General features: G+C 39.1%; 1 non-coding gene across 1 annotated transcript; it reads left to right on the top strand.

Moving 5' to 3' along the window:
- Window positions 1-8,264: 8,264 nt before the first annotated feature.
- LOC125496234 (small nucleolar RNA R71) lies at window positions 8,265-8,371 on the top strand. The gene has a single exon (XR_007272931.1). It is a non-coding gene; the product is annotated as a small nucleolar RNA R71 (small nucleolar RNA).
- Window positions 8,372-25,804: the final 17,433 nt, after the last annotated feature.

The following is a 25,804-nucleotide window of genomic DNA, read 5'->3' as shown; positions in this document are numbered from 1 at the left end:
GTTTCAAGAGACGCCTAAAGTCACAACAGGGCTTCCAAAATCATCAAGTCTAATATAAGGAAGGTCTTCCAATCAAGTCATGAACACTTTAGCCACAAATCATGCATGCAACCAAGCTATCCTAAATGCAGAAAAAAGAAGAAAAAGAATAAAAGAGGAAAATGTTTTTTTTTATATAAAAATATGCAAAACAAAAGCAAAACAAAACTACCAAAGCAAAGCTATACAGGTGAAGAGAAGTCAGCAGGGGGGGGGAATCAAACCAACAGACAGGAACAATCACCAACTGATACCGAAAACCAATGAGACCCCTAATTCTAACCATCATGACCCCAAACTCCCAAAGATATAGACATACAGCAAGTCCCCCAAGCTTAAGCAAAACTCCGCGCTCGGAGTTGCAAAAGGAGGGAGAGGGAGGGGGGTTATGAAAAGCTCCTAATAGTTCCCACCATTACCCCCATCGGGAGGGGGGTAAGGAGGGAAATACCCACCAGAGTACCCATCAGGATAGTAGGATGGGTAGTGGGGGTAAGGACGGAAAGAAGGCTCCTCAAACGGCCCTTCTCGAGGGTCGAAAGAAGGAGGATAGTGGGGATGGTTAGGGAAGGGAGGCTCATGTCCGGAGTGGACATTGGCGAGGTGAGTGCGCCAAGCCACTCGAGACACATGGTCGAGGTCGGTGCGGATACCGGCAAGAGTAACCGCACGGTGATTGGCCTCCTGAGAGGCCTGCATCTGGGATATGGCTGCCATGACGGACTGCCATGACGGAGCCCATGTCGAAGAATTGAGAGGAGGAAGGTTCAGCCACCTCACTCTCAGGAATGCGGTGGTCGGGCCTCGGACCTCTCGGAACGCGCTCCGTAGGAATGGGCTCAGGGATAGCCCGTGGAATGTCATGGGCAGGGGGAACCCGCCAACGGTTTTCACAGTTAGCGGGAGGTCCCAAACAAGTCGGGCCCTATAAAACAGTAAGGTCGCCCCCCCACAAGCCAGATGCAGTTTTCCTTTTATAATTGCGCAGAAATTTCATCTGCTGCAGACTGGCACCATCCAATCTGTTGGACTGACCAACAGTAGGCACGCTGCTTCCAAGCGAGCCAGGTCATCGTCAATCAAGGTAGGATGCTAGCGGGTGACCATGCCACCACAAAGGATCTCCCCAGTCACCGTAGTCCCCCCGAATCTCCTGCAGTCGGTTGAAGGAGGAGCGCAGCAAAGTTAATCGGGTCTATGGTGGCCCCGTCAGTGGCCAACCAAAGAACCAGCACTCGTCCTTCCTCAACTGCCACTTCCTGTTTAGGAAAGATGGTGTAAACCAACATCCTATGGAAGTAACGGAGAGCAAGATGGATGATCTCCGACGCTTTGGACGATTCGTCCGAAACGGAGTCGTGCCGTTGGTGATCTTTGCCACCATCTTGCTCATTGTATCCCTGCCAGATGGTGCCCAAAGGGGCATCGACAGGGAGCTCGAGGATCCATCCCAAATGCCTCACAGAATTCGTCAAAGACAGTGCTCTAGCTTGATTAAACATACGAAATTGAATAGTTAGAGCACCTGTCCCTCTTACTTATGTTCAACGTACTCAAGAATTCGAGAGTGAGTTGATCATAAGTAGGTTCATGGACTCAAGGAAGTCCGATAACCCGACATTACTGCCATCTCCCTTATCATCGATTCGATGTTAAGGTAGTTGCAGGTAGTGTGGTCATAGAACTTTGTGGACGAAACGTGCGCTCAGAAAGTTGTTGAAAATTTGTTATGAGCGGCATTGGGAAAGTTTCACAGCATAGAGGGGAGGGGGTTAGAGCTGACGAGGGTCCTTGTGAAGAGGACCCGGTCTTTGCTCTCTTAGACCTAGATGAGCCTTCACCACTACTTCTTCCCATGGTGGTAAAGAATTGTGTTTTGCAAAAAGAGGAAGGAGAAGTGATGATCTGCTGCAATGACACAACCACAAAGCGGACTCTCTACACAAAGAAACACTCAAAAAGAAAAATCGAAAACACACAAATAAACACACAAAAAGAAATCAAACCACACAAAAAGGAAAACCACAAAAAGAAAAATCAAAAACTAATCCTAAGATCTACCAGCTAGCCATCCACAATTAGTAGCAACCAAGTTGCTAACAATCAAGAGTATCACCACTCAAAGAGACTTTCAAGCCAATTTCACCAAACCAACCACAATTATGCACAAGAATCAACAACACCTAAAAATTCATGCAATGTAGTTCTCAAAAAGTCAGAATATTATGAAAAATACCACAGTCAACATGAATTCACTTGTTCACACACAACAAACACAAATAAGCCAAAGTTCATGAACAATCAAAATTGGAAAACAAGCATTCAATCTAAAAGAAAACACACTAGAACTCCAATTACTAGATTATTGATGAAAAAGCAAAGATTAGAAGAGAGTTACCAACATGGAGATGAAAATCCCCAATTTTGAAACCCTAGAAATCAAATCCTTGCAAAACCCCCAATTTTTGTGCCCTTGAATGGGTAGAGAGGAAGATGATGAAGAATCCGGTTGAGATTTCCGTCGAAAGTCGCCGGAAAAGGTGTGGTGCCGGATCTAGAGAGGAGCAAGAGAGAGAAAGTGAGTGAGTGTGAGAGAGAGTTTCGAAATATATGAAGAAGATGAGGAGGAGGCCGAAAAAGTCTAAATGCGATTTTTTGCCCAGCCGGTTGGTGCGGGCGCACCTCTCCAGGTGCGGGCGCACCAATCGAAAAATTTTCAAAAAAACGTTGTGTGCGACAAAAGGTGCGGCGCACCAAGAAGAGGTGCGGGCGCACCAAGAAGAGGTGCGGGCGCACCAAACCCTTCTGTTTTTTTCGAAAAAAATTTCACGAGGCTTTGGTGCGGTCGCACCATGTCGAGGTGCGGGCGCACCATGCTGCAGTGCGGGCGCACCAAACCTCAGGTGCGGGCGCACCTAAGTCTTCTGTTTTTTTCAAAAATAGTCGACAGAATTGGTGCGGGCGCACCTTGTGTGGGTGCGGGCGCACCGTGTTTTTTTTTCGAGAATTTTTTATAAGGTGCGGGCGCACATTGACTAGGTGCGGGAGCACCAAAGTCTTCGGTTTTTTTTCTGAAAAACATTGTAGAGGAAGGTGCGGGCGCACCTGCGAGATGTGCGGGCGCACCAAACTAAATTTTCGAAAAAATTTAGAATGGTGCGGACGCACGTCCACGCGGTGCGGGAGCACCTAACCTTCTGTTTTCTCACTCTTTCTTTTTCGATTCACTCATTTCTCTTAACTTTTCACAATAACTTAGATGTCCCAATGTAGCTCTCATGGCTAACTAATAAATCAAAATTCTAACTAACAAAAGAAAAATAAACTAAAATAAAAGAAAGGGAAGAAAAGAAACGGGTTGCCTCCCGTGTAGCGCTTGTTTTAAGTCATTAGCTTGACTAAAAAGGATACATCTATCATGAGAGTCGCTCAGGTGAGCGAAGAATCAAACAACCAATGGAACCAACATCATGCGAATCATGGTAGAGCTTCAATCTTTGACCGTTCACCCAGAATGGACCGTGCTCACCCATAACCTCATAAGCCCATATGGAGTAGTCTGCAACACGGAGAAGGGACCCGACCACTTGGACTTTAACTTTCCGGGGAAGAGTTTAGTCTTGAGTTGAACAATAAGACCTTGTCCCCAACCCGGAATTCTCGTTGTTGAATCCGGTGATCATGCCATTTCTTCGTTTGCTCTTTGTATAGTCTCGAACTCTCATAAGCATCAAAACGAATTTCTTCCAGCTCTACTAGCCTTTCTTTTCGAGCTTCTCCCGCCAAGTGAAGATCCATGTTGAGCTCCTTAACTGCCCACCAAGCCTTGTGCTCTAGCTCAACCGGCAAATGACATGCCTTGCCATACACAAGGCGATAGGGAGTGGTGCCTATAGGTGTCTTGAAAGCCGTGCGAAGAGCCCAAAGGCTCATCAAGCTTCAAAGACCAATCCTTTCCGTGTCCTATTGACCACTCTCTCAAGGATGTTCTTAACCTCTCGATTCGAAGACCTCAACTTGGCCTTGGTTTGGGGGTGATAAGGAGACCTACTTTGTGATTCACCCCGTATTTCTTCAATAGAGATTCTAATTGCTTTTTGGCGAAGTGTGAACCGCCATCACTGATCAACACGCGGGGTACCCCAAATCGAGGGAAGATAATAAAGCTTGGTGACTACCTTATGGTCATTGGTAGGAGAGGCAATGGCTTCAACCCATTTTGTCACGTAGTCAACCGCAACAAGAATGTATACATTCCCACAGGAAGGAACGAATGGACCCATAAAGTCGACTCCCCAGACATCAAACGCTCAACCTCAAGAATGTTTGTTGAGGCATCTCGTGTCGCTTTGTGATGCCACCACTCCTTTGACATCTATCACAAGCCACCACAAATTTTCGGGCATCCTTTTGCAATGTTGGCCAGAACATACCACATTGGAGCACCCTAGCAACAGTTTTGCTTGCTCCACCGTGCCCCCCACATGCCAAAGTATGACAATGAGTCAAAACACAGGTCATCTCATGATTAGGCACACACCGCCTAAACACTCCATCAGCACACTTCTTAAAAAGGAGCGGGTCATCCCAGTAGAACCTGAAACTCTTTAAAAACCGCTTCCTTTGTTGGGAATAAAACCATGAGGCTCAATCCCACAAGCCAAATAATTCGCATAATCCGAACCATGGAACCTCATTTCAGAATGGCGAACAATGCTTCTTCTCTCAAATCTTCCTCGATAGGAATCTCCTCCAGATTATCAAGAGGGAGGCGAGAAAGATGGTCAGCTACCACATTCTCCGTCCCCTTCTTCTCTTTCATCTCAAAATCAAACTCCTGAAGAAGCAACACCCACCTAATGAGCCTAGGCTTGGCATCCTTCTTACTCATCAAATACCGGACCGCAGAATGATCCGTATACACCACCGCCTTATTACATGTCAAGTAGGAACGGAACTTGTCAAAAGCAAAGACCACGGCCAACATTTCCTTCTCCGTAGTTGCATAGTTCCGTTGAGCATCATCCAGAGTCCTACTTGCATAGGCTATCACATGAAGCCTCCCTTCCTTGCGTTGCCCAAGAACAATCCCACTGAAAAGTCACTAGCTCGCACATTAGTTCAAAAGGCAAGCTCCAATCCGGAGCTTGCACAATGGGGGCAGAAGTAAGGGCTTTTTAAGAGTTTCAAAAGCCTTAGTACAAGACTCATCAAACTCAAAATCAACATCTTTTGAAGTAGATTCGTCAATGGTTTGGCTATTTGAGAGAAATCCTTGATGAAACGCGGTAAAAACCAGCATGTCCAAGGAAAGCAGAACTCCCGTCACCGAGTTCGGTGGCGGAAGCTTCTCAATAACCGAAACCTTTGCCGGATCTACTCAATACCCTTTTTCGACACTTTATGCCCAGGACAATGCCTTCCTCGACCATAAAGTGACACTTCTCCCAATTCAGTACGAGGTTCGTCTCTTGACACCTTTTTAACACACATTCAAGATTAACCAGACATGTGTCAAAAGACGAACCACACACACTAAAGTCGTCCATGAACATTCAATGGAATCTTCTAGCATGTCAGAGAAGATTGCTGTCATACACCTTTGAAAAGTGGATGGGGCATTACACAAACCAAAGGGCATCCTTCGATATGCAAATGTCCCATACGGACAAGTAAAGGTGGTTTTCTCTTGGTCATCCGGATGAATGGGGATTTGAAAGAATCCGGAATAACCATCGAGAAAACAGAAGTGTGAATGACGAGCAAGCCTCTCCAACATTTGGTCAATGAAGGGAAGGGGGAAATGATCTTTCCGGGTGGATTTGTTCAGTTTTCTGTAATCAATACAGACTCTCCACCCAGTGACAGTCCTAGTTGAGATTGTTTCTCCTTTCTCATTCTCAACTATAGTCATGCCTCCTTTTTTGGAACCACGTGAATCGGGCTCACCCACTTGCTATCTGAGATAGCATAGATGATCCCGCGTCACGTAGTTTCAAGATCTCCTTTTTCACAACCTCTTTGAGGTTGGGATTGAGCCTTCTCTGATGCTCGATGGAGGAGGCATTACTATCGATGAGATGGATACGATGCATAGCAAGAGAAGGGCTTATCCCCTTAAGGTCATCAATCGAATACCCAATGACATCTTTATATTTTTGCAAAATTCCAATCAGTTTGATATAGAAATGTCATCAAGACTCGAATTGACAATAACAGGATAAGTACATGCATCATCAAGAAAAACATATCTAAGAGAGGAGGGAAGGGGTTTGAACTCTACCTTGGGAGGAGGCTTAGAACACTCCTCTTTATCAGTGGATGAGTGCTAGAACCTCAAACGCCACTTCTTGCGTTTCCTCGTCCATGTGCAAGCTAAGGGTGTTGGTAAGTGTAGTATACAACTCGTCTCCAGAATTATCCACACTCATGGCGTCATCTACCTCATCTTCTACTAGGCTTACCCGGCAAATTCTCTCCATCATAGGTCTCTTCAATGTCTTAGAGAACTCAAACACCACCCGCTCATTAGCTACCTCAACCGTGATTGTGTCGTTTTTGCAGTTTATCACGGCACCCAAAGTCTTTAGAGCTTCTCTTCCCAGAATAAGAGGAGTCTCAGGATCTTCCTCCATATCCATCACCACAAAGTCGCATGGTACAAACACATGCCCAACTTGAATCGGTATATCCTCCAACTCACCACAGGGAACTCTCACAGTGCGGTCCGCCAATTGAATCGTTTTGCGCGTAGGATGAAGAGGAAATTTCAGGTGCTTTGCAATAGAAAGGGCATCAAATTGACACTTGCTCCAGATCGGCCAGTGCACCCTTAGGCTCTAATCACCTATCTTCACCGGCAAGGTGAAACTCCCGGGATCTCTTTGCTTCTTGGGCATAGTTCGTTGCACAAGAGCACTCACTTGGTAAGGTAGGGAGATAAGCTCATCTTCAAGTTTTCGCTTATTGGAGAGGATCTCTTTCAAGAACTTAGCATAAGCTGGCATTTGAGACATAGCCTCAAGGAATGGGATGTTGATTTGCAGGCTCTTCATCACATTTAGAAATTTAGTGAACTTGTCACTCAACTTTCTCTCTACCAACCTATGAGGATAGGGAACCGGAGGCACATAGATTTGGTTGGTGGAGGTGATGGCAATGGTTTTTGTCACCAACTTGAACATGTGACTCATCTTTCTCCAAACTTCCTCTTTCTCAGTTTCCTCAGCTCCATCCTCCTTCTCAACAACCTCAGCTTCTTCATCCTTCTCTAACTCCCCATTCGGCATCTTAGGACCCGCATAACTTGTTCCCGACCTCAAATGAATGGCTTTGGCTTGATGGAGGTTGGGGTTAGGGATGGGTTGGCCTGGAAGTTGATTTGTGGGGGTTGGGATTCTTCTCAGCTACTTGGGCAATTTGGGTTTCAAGCATTTTGTTGTGGGCTTGTAGCTCTTGAAACCTTTGCTCATGGTTTTGGAGAATTTGGTTCATGGATTGGAGTTGTTGGAGAATTTGGAGAGAGGTTGGATCGGAGATGGTGTAGGTTCGGGATTTTGTTTGGGGAATGGAAGATTGGAGGGAGGTTTTGGGTTGTTGGTCCTTTGATGTGGAGCTTGGTAGTGTTGGACCCTTGTGAGGAGGAACCACCTTGGTTATAGTTTTGGTTTTGGTTATACCCTTGCGCAAACCCTTGGTTGTGAGCTTGGTTGTACCCTTGTTGAGGTTGATTCCATCCTTGTTGAGGTTGGTTGAATCCTTGGGTGTAGTTTTGTTGAGGTTGTCTCCAACCTCCTTGTTGATTGTTCCTATACCCTTGGTTTCCTTGATATCCATCTCCTCTTGAATTAATTGCCGCCACATGCTCCGAATGGGTACCTCCACAATAAGAAGTATCATGGTTAGTACCACCACAAATATCACAAGAAAAAGAGTTTACCTGTGAAGGAGTAGACGATGCAAGATTGATCTTGGAGAGCTTCTTGTCGAGTTGGTCCATCTTGCTTGAATTTGATCCATGGGGTCAATTTCAAACTTTCCGCTCTTCTTAGGTTGAGCACCTCTTCGTCTTCCACCCCATGAGTAGTTCTTGATCACTTCCTCAATTGTGGACTCAAGTTGTTCTTGCGGGATCTTAGATAGTTGACCTCCCGCTCCAGCATCAAGGTTGGCCCTGATAATCGGATCAAGACCATCATAGAAAAATCGATGAGTGGTTCTTGTTGAACTCATGGTGTGGGCATGAACGGATCATCTCCTTGAACCGCTCCCAAGCTTCGGCAAGTGTCTCATCGTTCTCTTGCTCAAATGAGGAGATCTTCCTCCTTATGTCCGCAGTCTTCCACTCCGGGAAGTATTTCTTCAAGAAGCCATTGTGACTTCTTCCCATGTAGTGAGGGAATTAGCAGGCAAGCTCTTGAGCCATGACTTTGCTTTTCCGGTAAGAGAGGACCGGAACAAGTGCATCTTGATGTAGTCAGGAGAGACATCATTAGTTGTTATCATGGCACAGATCTCAAGAAACCTGTCGAGATGGTCTAGAGGATCTTCATCTGACCCCCACAAAACTGCTCTGCTTTCACCATCCGAGTATACTGAGGGTGAATGCTGAAATTTGTAGTGGTGGTGGGGAGTCGAATTCCACCTTGAAGAACATAGGAACCCGGATTTCCGAAATCCCTAAACAGTTGTGGATTTGCTTCACCCATTTCTGATTCAACTTCACTTGATGTACTTGAGATTGGTGAAGAAGGCTCGGAACCCAAAGTCAAATTTTCCAAATTCTTCCGAAGCTTTCGCAATGTACGGTCGATTTCAGGATCTAGAGGCAATGTGGGTGAACCGTGAGTTCTTCTTCTCATGTAACACAACAAAGCTAAGCAGAGGATTAGCAAATAACAACCACAGTCAAAAAGAAAATAAAAGAAAAATCAACTAAGCAAACTAAACTAAAATATACTTCAATCAATAGCACAATTCCCCGGCAACGGCGCCATTTTGATAAGAGGTTTTTAGTGTGTCGTTAGGCACTAAGAACCGCTTTCCAAACAATATTTATAATCCTAACAAGCAATTACTAAGAGAATAGTAAGGGCAAGTCAAGGGTCGATCCACAGGGAAATGGGATTGTTAAAGTCTATCTATCTAGACTACCTAATTGAAAGGTATTTGGGGTTTGAAAGATGTTTGGTAAAATTAAGACTAACTAACAACTAGAAAAGCAAATATCACGAGTTTAAATATCAAATAAAAGACACTAGAGTTAAGGTTACTAGTATGAATAAGAAGGATATGATTGTTAATGGATTGTGAAGCAACAAAGACGATTATGCAAGGTTTAGTTCTCCTCTAAAATACTCGAGTCCTCTCTCGAATGGTCCTCAAGAGTAATCACTTAATCAATCAACTAAATCCTCTCTCGAATGGTCTTTAGTTAATTGATTAAGAGATTCAATAAGTTTGGAAAACCCCTAATGAAGGATCCCTTAATTTCCATCCAATATCTTGGTATAGAAATTAAGTTGATTCTTGGGGATGATAAAAGATTCAAAATCCGATTTAAGGACATTTGAAATCAAAATACCAAAGTATAAATGTGATCAATATCTATCCTAAGGTCTCAAAACACCAAGATCAATGCATAACCTTCTCCATACATCACAATCACATCAACATCATATTTAAAACCTAATTCATACTTTCACCCTAACCCTAGATTATGAAACTACTCACTAATCATGGAGTTAAAGCAATTAAACAATGAATCTATGACTAATCTAAGGCTAAACATGATTAAGTAAGATTAAACTAATGTAAATCGCAATTATGGAACTAAGAGAATAAAGATCTGAATAATCAAAAGCAAGAACAAAGACGGAAAGAATGAAATAAAAACTAAAACTTTGAATTGAATTGAATGAAAAGTACCTTGAATGTCAATCGAATCACAAACTATGATCACTAATCTCAATTATGAATGGAAACTAAAGTGTTTTTCTCTCTAATACAAAACCCTAAAATATTCTCTGAAAACTAGAATGAAAGCGTAAGTCTAAAACTAAAAGAGAAAAAGGGTTTAATGAACGATTTTTTATTCCGGAACGCATGGTGCGGGCGCACCAAAAGGAGGTGCGGGCGCACCATGCTCAGGTGCGGGCGCACCAGACCTCAGGTGCGCCGCACCTGAGTCTTCTGTCTTTTTGTAAAAGTGCACCACACATGTCAGGTGCGGGCGCACCTATGTCTTCTGCCTCAGTCTCAAATCCTTCGTCAAAATGTGCGGGCGCACATATAGTTGGTGCGGGCGCACCTTGTGCGTGATGCGGGCGCACCAATGTCGTCTGTTTTGTGCTCCAAAACTGGTCGATGGTGCGGGCGCACCAGTAGCGTGTGCGGGCGCACCATCGTGTGCGGGGCATACTAAGCGCACCTCAGGCTAACTCTCAGCCTCTAGCTCGTTCCCTTGTGCCATGTCTTGCATTTCTCAGCCCCGAAAAGGGTCATACCTGCAATAGAAACACGAGCAAACATGGTGAAAGCATATGTGCTAGAAATTCGATCAAGATAGATCGAAAATCTAGCAAAATGTCACTATGATCAAGTATGATCAAGTGAATGAAATAGAAGTGAAAAGTGAGGAGAAAGAGGGAAGAAAAGGAGAAAAAGGGAGCTAAAACAAGCCAAAAGAGAGTCATAAAGTGCGTTAGGAACGCACTTATCATAGAGATAGATATTTTTGTGCAGATTTAAGGAAGGAAAAAAAATAAAAATAGAAAAATAAGAGTGGGAGAGAAAATATTTACGAGGAAAAAGAGAATAAATAAAAAATTGAACTCATGCAATTTTCATGTACATGCTTTATTTACAGAAGTCTCATCAAATTTGGCACATCATCTATATGTGGACAATAAGGGGAGTATTATGAAGACTAATGTGAGTCCTTTACAATGACTGTGTAATGTATGAATAAATTCACAAAATGTTGCTGGCCACTTATTGTAATTTTGTAACTAAGGCTTTATTTCAAGTAGCACACTTATTGAATTCTAATCATTACTAGCTTTAAGCAAATTTTCTGAAAATTTTCTATAGGAAGTGGTTTAGTCAATATGTCAGCTATTTGATTTCCAGTAGGACAAAAATTCAACTTAAAAAGACCTTTTTCTACATTGTCCTTAAGAAAAGATGTGTAATATGTATATGCTTGACCCTTGAATGATGAATTGGATCCTTAGAAATGCAAATAGCACTTGTACTATCACAGTAGATAGGAACACACTTAAACTTAATACCAAAGTCTCTTACTTGTTGATTGATCTAGAGGAACATGTAGTAGCAACCTCGTTCCTGACATTTTATGGGCCCTGGGCGAAGTGTGAAAAATGCCCCCCTTACCGTTTCTATGATTTAAATAAAATTCTATAATGGACCAAAAAAAGAATTTTATTCAGCATAACAAGTCTTAATACATAAAAGAAATTCTAAAAAATATAAAAAAAGTTCGCTTTCTTGAAAAGCATACAAAACAGCTTCTTTGAGCATTTTGAGATGCAAAGTCATTTATAATTACATCAAGATCAATGTTTTCCAACATATCCTTCTCAATCGATAATGTTGCCAAACCGTTCAACCTCTCTTGCGCCATTGATGATCTCAAATAGGTCTTTATTAACTTCAGTTTTGAAAAGCTTCTTTCGGCCGATGTTACAATCACAAACACTGTTAATAAAATTTTGTAAGCAATTGCTACATACATTCATATAACAATCTGCTGATTTGACATATTTAAGAATTTCAATAGCAGGCATTGATTCATTTGGCAAAGTGAATTATAAGACTTTTAATTCGGAGAACAAACCATCTAGACCAACATCCGATAAATTTCCATGAGAAAAGGTAGAGTAAAACTTTTGACAACATTCTTTCAACTCATTTTCATTAAATGATTTTAACTTTTGTGAATTATATAAAAATCCAAACATACTTTCAAATGTCTTCAACTCCTCAAATCTGTTTTTCAAAGACGTTATTGCCATATTAGTAAAGAAAGCTAAATTCAAATCTCTTGGGGTCAAGGTTTTTCTTCCTATTTGGCCTAGAAAGTTTTCCTTGTAAAAACTCGTGTGTCTTTTCTCTAAGTTTTTGAGTTATATATATTTATTCCGCATTTTAAATTCGAAAAATTTCCCTCAACTATAATTCACCCCCCCTCTTATAGTTGGTTTAGTGTTCATACTAGAACAACAATTGGTATCAGAGAGCTTAATACCTCTAAAAATCAGTTAACCCTAAGAAGCTACTACCTGGCATCATGAACACTACAGGTGAAAAACATAATGAAGGATATTCTACTCAACGATCGCCCATGTTCAATGGGAAACACTATCCACACCGGAAAAATCGTATGGTGATTTTCATAAAACCAGAAAACTATCAAGTATGGAGAGCAATTGAGATTGGCGACTTTGAAGTTGCTAAGAAAAATGATAAAGGGAGTAGATTCCAAAACCTCTTGAAGAATTTGATAAAGAAGATTTCAACAAAATGGAGATGAACAATTTGCCTAAAAAGCTACTCCACTGTGGCCTTGGTCCTTATAAACACAATAGAATCATGGGGTACAAGATCGTAAAACAAATGTGGGAAATCCTTCAAGTTATGCATGAAGGAACAAGCAAGATGAAAAGATCAAAGATAGACATGCTTAGATTTCACCTCCCTAAATGGAACAAGATTCCGGAAGCTTATGCTGGATTCTTTCAGAAAAAACATTCTAGTTGTTTTTTCAACCGACTCAAGTCCAAACCATTTGGCGCGGGCCGGGCCGGGTTTAGAGCGCGTGAAACTCATCGTCAAGTTCCCCCCTTTCTTTGTGATGTCAAAGCAGCGAGAAAGTCAATTCTGCACTGCTGCTGAGTCGTCGGACTTATCCAAAAAGGGATTTGCATAAGTATGACTTGTTTCAAATGAAACAAAATGTGCCTGTTCAAAAAATGCTCAGTCGCTTTTCGAACATCATAAATGAACTTGAGTTTATTGGAAAAATCATTACTTCAGAGGAAGAAGTTCAAAAGGTTCTAAGGAGTCCTCCCCAGGATGAGAAGTGGATGGCTAAAGTAACTGCCTTATTGGAAGCCAAAGATTTCACTACATTCAATGTAAAACAGTTGGCAGGTTCCTTGATGACCCATGAACTGCATCTGGGAACTCACGAATAAGACGATGTGAGATCGAAGGCTCTGACTCTCAAAATAAATTATCAAGAAGAGTCAGAGACAGACGATGAAGAACCAGCTATGATCGTGCGAAGATTCAAGAAGTTCTTTAACAATAACTATAAAGAGAAGGTCATAATAAAGCCTACAAGATTAAGTTGTCACAAGTGTGGAAGTCCATGTCACTTTATAAAAGAGTGTCCCCAATGGGATACCTAGAACGGTAAAGGCAAATTCAAGGAAAGGAAGAAGAATCAACCAAAACCTTATTCAAAAACAGAGATGAAGAGAGCCATGGTTGTTGCATGGGGAGAATCTGATTCTGAAGAGGAGTGGGAACAAGCAAAATAAGAAACTCTCACCTATGTCTCATGGCCAAAACCGAAGATGAAGAAGAGTCATCAAATTCCAAGGTATGTTCTAACACTATAGAAGAAGAGCTTATAGAACATAGCAAAATCCAACTTGTGAAATTACTTCTCTAAAGCTTAGATGACTATAAGGCTATGTGTGTAAATAAGGATCAACTAGAGCATGCCTTAAAGGTCACTAAGACACATTCAGATTGGCTTTATTCTTTAAAAACCGATACTGAAAAACGATTCATTGACCTTTTTGATAAAAATTGAAGTATACAAGAAGAATTTAAAAAGGTTAAAAAAAGAGAATTACTTTTCAAACATAGAATTGGCAGGGTTGAAAATCCTTGTTCCTGAAGGAACAGTTCCTCCTACTAGTACCAGGACAAATTTTGAAAAACTAAAAACTGATTATGAAAACATTTTAAGTAAATATGTAGTACTAAGAACGAACTGGGTTTCTCTAAGAACAAATTGCCTGACCCTGTAAGTTGGATACAAAAGTATCAAAATAAAGGAAGAGATGAACTAGGTTTTAATCACAAGAAGAAAAAAAAAAGAAAAAAAATGTTGATTTGCCTAGTAGCAAGATATGTTCCTAATGTTGGAACAATGGACACATAGTGTCTGTCTGTTTCACCACGGAAGAACGTATAGAAAGAAATACATACCTGGTAAAATATGTATGGAAAGCAAAGGATGATTTGGTCCACAAAAGGAACCCAAGCAGGACTAGGTTCCTACCATTGATTAGTTTCTTTGGATACAGGCTGAAGTGAGGGGGAACAACCTATGGTTCCTCAATAGCGGGTGTTCCAAGCATATAACCGGTGATGAATCCAAGTCTCTCTCACTCTCAGCATACGATGGAGGAACAATGACCTTCGGAGACAATGTAACTGGTAATATTGTAGCTGTAGGAAAGATTGTTAACTCTCTGTCGCACTCCATAGATAACATGTTATTGGTCGAGGGCTGAAAGAATAGTTTACTCAAAATTTCTCAATTTTATGATAAAGGGAATGTAGTGAAGTTTACTAATGAGTTATGTGCTGTTAGCAATAAAAGAACAGGAACCAAGATCCTTAAAGGAACAAGGAAAGGAAACACATACATGGTCGATCTCAACCTTGTTCCTAGGAACAATCTCACATGTTTAAGCGTGACTGAAGAAGGTCCTCTATTATGGCACAAGTGTTGTGGTCATGCCAACTTGTCCCTGCTAAACAAACTAAATGGGAAAGACTTAGTAGTTGGATTACCAACGATTAAGTTCTTGAACCATGGTGTTTGTGATCCGTGTGTAAAAGGGAAGCAAGTGAGATCCTCATTCAAATCAAAGAAAATGGTAAGTACACAAATTCCATTGGAACTCATTCATCTTATGTGGCCCTGTACGCATTCAAAGTTGATCAGGTAAGAGATATGTATTAGTTATTATGGATGATTATTCAAGATATACTTGGGTTATCTTTCTTCATAACAAAGAAGAAACATTTAATGAATTTATAACATTTGCTAAGAAGATCCAACGAACCTGTGGTTTTGAATTAAAACATCTAAGATCTGACCATGGTAAGGAGTTTGAAAACTCCAATTAAGTTTGATAAATTTTGCAGCAATGAGGGTCTAGATCACAATTTCTCAGCTGCAAGAATACCACAACAAAATGGTGTAGTAGAAAGGAAGAACCGAACCCTAGAGGATATGACAAGGCCTATATTAATTGCAAGTGGTCTTCCAAAGAACTTTTGGGCTGAAGCAGTAAACACAACATGCTACATCATAAATAGGGTCATGCTAAGACCAATTACACTTAATATTCCTTATGAGCTGCTTAAAGGATAAAACCAAATATTTCTTACTTTCGAGTTTTTGGATGCAAATACTTTGTACATAATAATGGAAAAGACAACTTAGGAAAGTTTGATGGAAGAAGTGATGAGGCTATATTTCTAGGATATGCCTCAAATAGTAAAGCTTATCGTGTTTATAATAAACGGACAATATGTGTCGAGGAAAGCGTCCATATTATATTTGATGAAACTAACTCCTTGCCTTTGAAATTGGTTTGACTCGATCAAAAGAGTCTAATCATTGTGACGAGGAACTAAACCCTTCAGGAAAAGAGAAGAAGCAAGTTCCTGATCAAGAGAACTCTGTGCCTGATCCTCCCAAGGAACAAGCAGCAGGAGGAACTCAGGAAGATACAGTTTTACCTGAACTTGAAGAAGGTCACATAAATCAACCACCTTATGCAACTCAAGAAGAAACCATGATATTTGATCCAAAACCTTGGAAACACAAAAATTATCATCCCTTAGAATTAACTATAAGCGATATTGAAAAGGGACCTCAAACTAGATCCCAAGTAAAGAATTTTTGTGCTTTTCATGCTTTCTTATCTATGACAGAACCTAAGGATCATATGGAAGCACTCAAAAAGGATGATTAGATAAATGTTATGCAAGAGGAACTGAATGAGTTCCAGAGGAATAAGGTCTGGCACTTGGAGAACAAACAAAAAACCAAAAAGGTACCGGACTTAAATGGGTCTTCAGGAACAAGCTTGCCGAATATGGAACAGTGGTAAGGAACAAGGACAAACTTGTATCTAAAGGGTGCAATTAACAAGAAGGTATTGATTTCGATGAAACCTTTGCTCCTAATGCTAGAATAGAAGCTATTAGAATTTTGATTACATTTGCTGCATTCACGGGATTCAAGTTGTACCAAATGGAAGTAAAATGTGCATTCTTAAATCGATTTTTACTTGAAGACGTCTATGTGGAATAATCTTTCGAGTTTGAAAATCTCGACCTTCCAAATCAGGTTTATAAGCTTGATAAGACTCTTTATGGGTTGAAACAAAATCCTAGATATTGGTATGAAAGGTTGTCAAAATTCTTGCTTTCTCATGATTTCATCAGAGGCAAGGTTGATAGAACCTTGTTCCTTCGATGAAAAGATACAAACATACTAGTAGTTCAGATTTATGTTGATGCTATAATATTCGGTGCTACTAATGATCTTCTTTGTAAGGAGGTTGTTGATCTTATGAGTATTGAGTTCGAAATGAGTATGGTGGGAGAATCAAACTTCAGTCTGGGATTGAAAATCAAGCAAACTGAAAGAGGAACAATGATCCATCAATAAAAATATGTTAAGGAACTACTACAGGAATATGGACTGGAACAGTAAAAAACGAACCACACTCCCATAGGAACAGGAACAAGGTTAAATGAAGGCACAAACGGTAAGTATGTAAATGAGAAGAAATATAGAGGTATGATGGTTCTTTACTTTACTTAAATGCAAGAAGACCTAATATTGCTTTTAGTGTTGGTTTATGTGTGAGATTCCAATCAAATCAAATCCCAAAGAATCTCACTTAACGACAATTAAGAGAATTTTTAGGTATTTGAAAGAAAGTGACGACTTATGTTGTTCTATCCTCGAAGTGATATTTTTTTATCTTGTAAGTTATTCGGATGCGGATTATGCTGCAGACTTGGTTAACCGCAAAATCACATCAGGTATTGTTCAGTATCTAGGAACAAGCTCGGTTTCATGGAGCTCAAAGAAACGGAACACAGTTGTCGTGTCCACTGCAGAAGCAGAGTATGTGGTAGCAGCTGCATGTTGTACCTAGGTCCTTTCGATCAAGCAACATGTAAGAGACTTTGGCATTAAGTTTAAGTGTGTTCCTATCTACTGTGATAATACAAGTGTCAGTTGCATTTCTACAAGGATCCAGTTCATTGTTCAAGAGTCAAACATATACACATCAGGCATTTTTCTCAAATACAACATAGAAAAAGGTCTTGTCAAACATTTTGTCATAATGAAAATAAAATAGCTGAAAATACAACGTAAATTTGCCTAGAACTAGGAATGATTAGAATTCATTGAGTGTGCTACAGAAAATAAAACCCTTAGTCTCATAAAGTACAATAATTGACTGGCAACATGTTATGAAGATGTTCATATATTACACATCATGGTAAAGGACTCACATCTTGTCTTCATAATACTCGCCTTATTGTCCATGCATATAATTGAGTAGAAAATAGTAAGGACAACGTACATATAGCTTAGAAATGTAACATGCATGAGTTCACACCTTCCTCATTTTTCTTTCTTACTATTCTTCTCATTTCCATTTTTTTTTCTCTTTTTAGTTTTATCTTTTTCAGTGCACTCTATCAAATATTAATTATCCCTCTTCATTAATCCCCACAAACAAATTTCAAAAATTAAATTAAGCAGTGTTTCACCAACGTGCATGTACATTCCCAAAATTTGATAAATTCAAAGGATTTAGAGAAGACAAAAAGAAAAGCCGCACATAATTCTTTTACCATCCCTCACAAATCTAACCACGTAATTACCCATCAAATCAACCCACTTACACACGCCAAAATTCACCGCTTTTAACCCCAAAACCTACACCTATGCAAAGGCACTTTATTCTCTCTCCTAAAACCTCTCAACCTCAAACTCATCTTCTTCACCTTATCAAAAATGGCTTCCAAACGAAACACATCCGACAATACCAAAACTTTCCAACCGAAAAATCTTTTCCATTGGGAGATTACAATACCAGTGAAACCGAATCATCCAACTACAACGCCAATTCTTTGGGATCTCACGATATTTCAGGAGAATCGGAAGCGAATTCTCCGGAAAAAAGAAGATATGCTGGAGGAAATTGAAACAGAGCAAGACAAGGAAATTCTGGTTCCTACTCAAAGGGGTAAGAAATCGAAGTCCTCTAAATATATAATTAGGTTTTGTGTCGACTTTTCTTGGTGCAAGAAAGTCAAATGGAGTCAATTTCTTGATATGGTTAAATTCCAAAAATAGGTCAAAGTCCTTAGTTTTGATGAGGAGTTGTATGAAAATGAAATGAGTGAGTTTGTTTGGAGATTTGAGAATAATGAGGGTCTGTGCATTTGAGCAGTCAACGGGAAAATAGTGAAATTTTCAGAAAAAGTATTGGGCGAATGCTTTAAACTTTAAAGTACCTATTGAAGGGTACAAGGATTATGTCAAGGGAAGGGATAAACTTAATGTTAATGGTGCATCGAATGCTATCATTCTAAAATACTTTGGGGGTAAGGACTCTGACTTGTCCCTTGATCAAAATGACCTTTCTCCTCGCCACAAATTTTTTTTCCATTTGGTTTGGCGGTTCATCTTACCAAGAACATCCAAAGGGACTCAAGCGAGTATTATGGATCTCTCATTGATGTTCTTCCTTTCAAAAAACATTAAGATTAATTTTCCTGTCTTAATGATCTCCCAACTCTCTTACTGCATTTCCCGTAACACTAAGGTTGGATATGCCAACCTTATTTATGTGATCCTCAAGAAAAATTAGATAAAACTCCCCTCTAGTACATCATTTGATATTGAACTAGATAATTACTTGACCAAGGATACCCTTTCAAGGTTGTCCTTAAAGGTACTAGGTGGAAAATTGGCCTTTGAGGAAGCAGATACAAAGGTGAAGGGAGAGGTTGGGTCCAAGAGGAAGTTGGAGGAGGAGGTCAACTGAGGGTCCTAGGTCCGTCCGCAAAAGTCAAAGAATATCTGAGACCAAGACTCCCCAGGATCAGGGACAAGGTGCAGTGCATATCAATTTGGAAGAGGATCAAGCTCGTTCAAGATCCAAGGCAATTGATTATCCCCTACTCTCCACCACTGGCCTGTATGGGATTCTACACTCAATGCAGAAGTCTATGGCTCTCTTGAATGTTGGAGTACATGGTGTTGAAGCAAGAGTTGCTCGGGTTGATATCTAACAGGAGCAAATCCTTGCTGCTATGAAGCAAGGCAAAGCTGCAGTGAGAGAGAAGATCGACCATGTGGTATTTTCTTTCTCTGTTCGTCCCAAACCCCAATCTCCAATCTCACTTGCCTTTCTCTTAATCTCATCAAACAATTTTTTTGGATTGTATTAAACAATGGTGACTTGTTCTTAATTTATTTGTATCCTATGGTTGTGCGATGCACATCCTGTTTTGATGATTATTTTGCTTTTCTACCTCTTTATGTTTTGCCTCCTTTTCTTAATCTTTTCATATCTCCTTTTCTCCCTAAACTCATTGTTGGAATCAAGGCTTGAAAAGCCATTTCCTCTTTTCATTAAATGTTCTACATTGCTTGTGGGAGGGATCACTTTCTTGCTTTTTTATTCCCTTCTTCCTTACTCTTATTAAGTTGATACTTGAGATGCTTTTGTGATTGGATGTCATGCTTGGTTTAGGCTTGCTATCACACACGCGCACGTCGTCCGCTCGGACCGGGCCAGGGCCATGGGGTTTATGGAATAAACTTAACTTAACTAATTTTTTGGACCCAGGTTGGGTGCGTGTGTGGCTTTGGGGAATAAACTTAACTTAACCGTTATGGTATTAATAGCAATCCCGTGATATCCTTCCCGGTTTTACTGCCTTATGTTTTGCTTGATCGATTACCACCATTGTCTGGCCGTAATTGCTTTCAAGTTAGTGGTCTCCTACCACGGCACAAGCTTAAAATCAGTGTCTCTTTGCCATTGTGAGTGTCAGTTTCTAACACTCATCTTGAGCATTTTTTTTATTATGCATTGCTCCTGTCTTAATATGCTCATTACTCTGCTTGGATGGCTAGTATTATTAGATAACATGTTTGAGCTACTAAGCCTTGATCCTGTTTATATATTGTTCACTATGCATCTTGCTAATTCCATTATTGATTTTGATGATGACAAAAGGGGGAAAAGGTTGTGGCACATAAAATAAACATTCTAATCTTCTGTTTTCTTGGTAAACCTTTTTTATTTAGTCTCTCTTGTCACAAATGCTTTAGGATGTTAGAATAGATTTGCTTTAAGATGTTAGAGTAGATTTATTAGTTCAATTATTTTTTGTTTTTGAGTTTCTGATTGATCGTTTTTTATATTATTTATATTTTATTAAATTCCATAGCTCTTAATTCTTTTGCTATTGTTTCTTTTTCTTTCTTGATCTTATCTTATGCCTTATATTTGCCATCATCAAAAAGGGAGAATATTGTTGTATTTCATGTTTTGATGATGCCAAATACTTAGGTATTAATATGATTTTATTTTAGAAAATTATAAAATACCAAAAATATTGTCATGTTTATTTTATATATCTTGTAGAGAAAGATTTTATAATCTACGTCAAAATATTATGTCTAATATACTTTGAGTATTATTTTAATGTATGTTTGATGGTCTATTAACTAAAGAATCTTTATATCAAAGATTCTTATAGTTATTAGATGTGTGGTTGTTGTTTTTGTGGTTTAAAAACAGTTAGAACAAGCATAAAAAATGTTAGAGCAAATTCCGACTGGAGCATCTAAGGCACAAAATAAGGAACTACTTGCTTGAGGATCTATAACTACCTAAACCACTTGCTATAAAAATGCAACTCATTGGTGTAAGCTCTCCTACAATCTAGCTGCACTCCCACACTAACGGATAATGGTGGAAGTTGGTAGCCGTTGTAAAATTGGTGGAACAAGTGGAGCAAAAACCATGCCATGATCAACCCTCCATTACAAGTATACATCAAGGAGAAAGTGAAGCTTATTAAGCGCATGCGAAGAAGAATTAAAGGAGCTATAAAAGCGAGAATTTATTGGAAGAAAAAATAGAACTTTCAAGCATAAAGAAAAATATTGTTTTGAGAAAGTTTTTTTTGTATTTTTTCTTCTACATTTCATTGTAATACTCTAAATGTTTGTGTGAGAGAAAAATCAGAGAATCCTTGAGATAAAAAGAGAAAAAGAAAGAGAGAAAAGAGAAGACTTCTAGTGAAGTCAAAGCGAGTGCCATCAGTTCTAGGAAAACTGAGTGACTGGGAACAAATTCCTAGAGGAACACAGAAGGTCCTTATTAGGTTGTAAAGAGAGATGCTTTTGCCTATTTTATTAAAGAAAGTTGAGTTAAAATCCCTTGGCGTCAAGGTTTTTCTTTCTATTGAGCCTAGGAAGTTTTCCTTGTAAAAACTCGTGTGTCTTTTCTCCTAAGTTTTTAAGTTATATTTATTCCGCATTTTAAATTCAAAAATTTTCCCTCAACTACAATTTACCCCCCTCTTGTAATTGGTTTAGTGTTGATACTAAAACAACACCAACCAAATTGATGAACTATAAAATATGCTTGGAGAAAGTTGGGCTTCATCAATGGTAAAAGCAGATATTGAAGTTTCTGAGTTCTTCAATGCTAAACTTATTTTCACATTTGAAATCAATATTACAGTTCCAGATGAGCAAAGACTTATGCTCATTTGGGCGAAAGTGCTTGCTCATTTTCTCAAATGGGTAGAAGTGTTTGGGCATTTGAAAAAGTTTGGTCGCTTGGGTGAATGAGCAGAAGTGATTAGAAATGAGTAGAACTTTATTCATTTGGTGAATTTCGAATGAGTAATAAGCAAAAAATAGTCTTTTATGTAATGGTTACACTTTGACTTTTGACAGTGTTCACAAATTTTAGTTTGATTATCTTTTGTGATTTATGGGAAAGATAAAATATAGTCATGTGGGATCTTGTTTGATTCGTATCGTTATATACTTTTGGAATATCAAATTTTTCTAATTCTTACAAATACAAAATTAGAGATACTAATGTTGAAACATTACTAGCGGAGCACGAAAAGTTAAAGTATAACCATTAAATAGAAATGAGGGAGTAATATTTTCACAAAAATTTACTTTTCCTAATTTTATCTAACTATTGTATTTACTTTAAGCACCATTTCCAATCTCACTTTGGTTCTTGTCATCTCTATACATAAATGTGTTTAGAAATGAGTGTCATTTCAATGAAGATGATTGACTTGTTGAACTCCGATGTTTTTTTTAACGGTCGTGTCTAAACCTCAACCCGCACGATATTCTTGGTCTACCATTTGCATGCCAGGCACTTGAGAGCAGGGGGGAAAGTAAGAGGAAACACTAACGTGAGTATCGTAATTGGGAGGATTCGACCTTGTCGCATTTATGGTTACAAGGTGAATATCCAATCGAACAAGCCTATGACTATATATGGATGTCAAATAATACTTCAAGTCATCTCTTTACACATTGTGTATGCTTCTTTTCTTTTCAAATGGCAGACAATGTTCCTTTAATTTTTTCTTTATTGCAACATATGAGTTTTCACGATTACCATTATACAACTTTAACCGTTAATATCCTTTTTAGTAAAATTAGAAACAAATTGATTATTACAAAGTATATATCGAGATTCGAGACGGGTAGTGTGTATACAATATTTATTTATATACTTATCCCTCATTGTCAAATAGATAATCAACTTTGAATTTTGTACTAATCGTAAATGCTAATTTGACTTTTTTTGAACATATATATTAAAATCAATGTTAGGATACAAGACTTTTTTGAATTTGTATCGATATATATGTTTAAAATGCTATTTTTTCATAATTTTATTAGTAATAAAAATTAGATTGTAAAATTTGTATTTTGGTAAATATGAAAGTCAAAATGAACATCTATTTAATAACGAAGTATCATCACTAGTGGAAAAATAAGGAAGGGCTGCACTAAAAAAGGACCTTAGGGCTGCGCTTTTTGACAGCAACCCTTTCAATATAGCAGCCCTTCACTTTTTAAGTAGGGTTGCGCTTTTCAAACGAAGCCCTTCACAACGAAGGGCTGCGCTTTTACCTAAAAAGCGCAGCCCTTCCTACTAAAAAAAAATAAATTTTTTTTGACATTTTTTTACTCATATATTAATCTCACATTTTTTGAATTTTAACATTTGCATTAAACCTTAAAGTAAACCATCCAAAGGGGAAAAGGGAATATGGTAAGAAAAACTAAAACTAAAACAGGAAATCAAAAAATGTTATCACATAATTGCAGAACGAAAATGAAAAAAAAAGAACAAAAACTAAAACTAAAATACAGAAGAACGAAAATGAAAAAAAGGAACAAAAAATAAAACTAAAATACAGAAGAACGAAAATGAAAAAAAAAAGGAACAAAAACTAAAACTAAAATACAGAAGAACGAAAATGAAAAAAAAAGGAACAAAAACTAAAACTAAAATACAGAAAACGAAAATGAAAAAAAAAAGAACAAAAACTAAAACTAAAATACAGAAGAACGAAAATGAAAAAAAAAGGAACAAAAACTAAAATACAGAAGAGAAAAAATTATAGATCTGAAAATACAAGAACATTAATCAAAACAAAGATTAAGAAATTATAGATCTGAAAAACGAAAAATCTATAACTTGTGTTTGTCGTTGCTGGAGTTCAACCTGCGTTCAGTGAATAAGGAAGTAAAACTTACGGGAAACATCGTTTTTGGATGTTCTTGTGCGCTTGCGATTATAAAACAGTGTAGTTCACATTGCTAGTCCATAGAAGGGCGTGAGAGAGAGAAGAGACCCACTTGTTCAGAACTAGAGACCCCATCATGTATTTCAGCTTTTATTAACTCCATTGAATGACTCAAATCCCCTAGTTCAGAACTAGAGACCCACTTGTTCAATTCGTTTTTTTTCGATGGCATACTGTAGTGATACATTGAGGCCTTGTTTGGTTGTATATAGGAAGTCATACTTCCTAGGAAGTTATTTTTTCCATGTATTTGAAATTCCTATGAAGTATAAAATTGTGTTTGGTTGATAATGGGAAGTAGAACTTCCTATGGGAAGCTCTACTTATCTAGGGGGACCTAGGTAAGTAACTTCCTCCATTTTGGAGGAAGTAGAACTTCCTAGGAAGTGCAAATTCCCATGATTTTGCCAACCAAACAACTTCATATACTTCTACTTCCTAGGAATTTGCACTTCCCATGATTTGTTTTGCAACCAAACAAGGCCTGAGTGTATCAATAGTTGATATCAGGGTTGCAATATTAGCCATAGGTATTCGCAGAGGAAGGTCGTAATAGCATATTAGTAGGTACGGAAATGGAATTTGCTTTAGAGGGAGGGAGTCTAGTCTTGGTCACTTGGAAGCATATAAAATGACAAAATTACCAATTCAATAAACTTTTGCTGATATTTTTACTAATACAAGAGAGAGGGTGAGAGAGAAGAGGGAGGATGAGAGAGAAGAGGGAGGCGTGAGAGAGAGACAGAGAGAGGAAGTGAGGGCTGCGTATTTTTTTTTTAAAAAAATATCCCATAGAAGGGTTGCGCTTTTTTAAAAAGCGCAGCCCTTATGTAACAGTAGGGCTGCGCTTGGCGCTTTTTTAAAAAGCGCAGCCCTTATGTAACAGTAGGGCTGCGCTTTCTAAACAAGCGCATCCCTTCACAAAACAGGGATGCGCTTGTCTATTAAAACGCAACCCCACTTTAGTGAAGGGCTGCGTTTTATTTAAAAGCGCAACCCTACTGTATAGAAGGGTTGCGTAATGAAGAAAGCGCAGCCCTTCCAGTGCAACCCTTCCTTTTTTCCCCTAGTGCATTTTACAATGATATTAGACCATTAACTACAACTAAGATCTCTTTTAAAACTTTATTAATGTTTTCTAAATTGCAAATATGTTGTTGGATAAAACCCAAAGAAATGTGAAGATTGCCATTGAGCCTGACGATGTGTGCCTCGCACGGTTGCTACGTGTCGTACATGCTGGCTGCGCACTGCGCATCATTTTTTATAAGTTGTTTGCTGATTTGGGGACCCTCCAATCGGGCGGTGGTCTGACCAGTCGAGCTTGAGACTTGCTAGACCGAGTTCTTTGGCTGTTTTCTTTTTCTTCCAGTTTTGCTTGTGAGCCCAACAACGTGAGTTCAGACTATCCCCACCGGATGAGCTATGTTTTCGGCGGGAGTTGGATTTTCCCTTGGGTTTTATCGTTTATTTTGTCCTTCTTTAAAATCCAAAAGTTTATTCTCCCTCTAACCCCAAAACACAAGCCTACCTTTTTACCTAAGATTTAAGCAGTTCTCGAGAAATTACAACCCTTGGGGTTTGGGGTGTAGAATTCAAGGTTGTTGTGTGAACCTTGGGGGGAATTCGTCATTGGAAGTCTGAACGGATATAGTGGCGAAATAACTTCTAGATAGGCAATAACCCTCTTACCACGGTACAACGCTATATTCGATCAAATTCAACATGTTCAATTGACAAATTAAATTTATGTAGATTAGTTTCTTTAACTCTATTTTTTTTATCAATATCTTTTATTTATTTG

Source organism: Beta vulgaris, chromosome 3 (assembly GCF_026745355.1).
Source record: "Beta vulgaris subsp. vulgaris cultivar EL10 chromosome 3, EL10.2, whole genome shotgun sequence".
In the NCBI taxonomy this organism is placed as follows: domain Eukaryota; kingdom Viridiplantae; phylum Streptophyta; class Magnoliopsida; order Caryophyllales; family Amaranthaceae; genus Beta; species Beta vulgaris.
The sequence above is the reverse complement of the archived record's forward strand: the minus strand, read 5'-3'. Positions and strand labels throughout refer to the sequence as shown.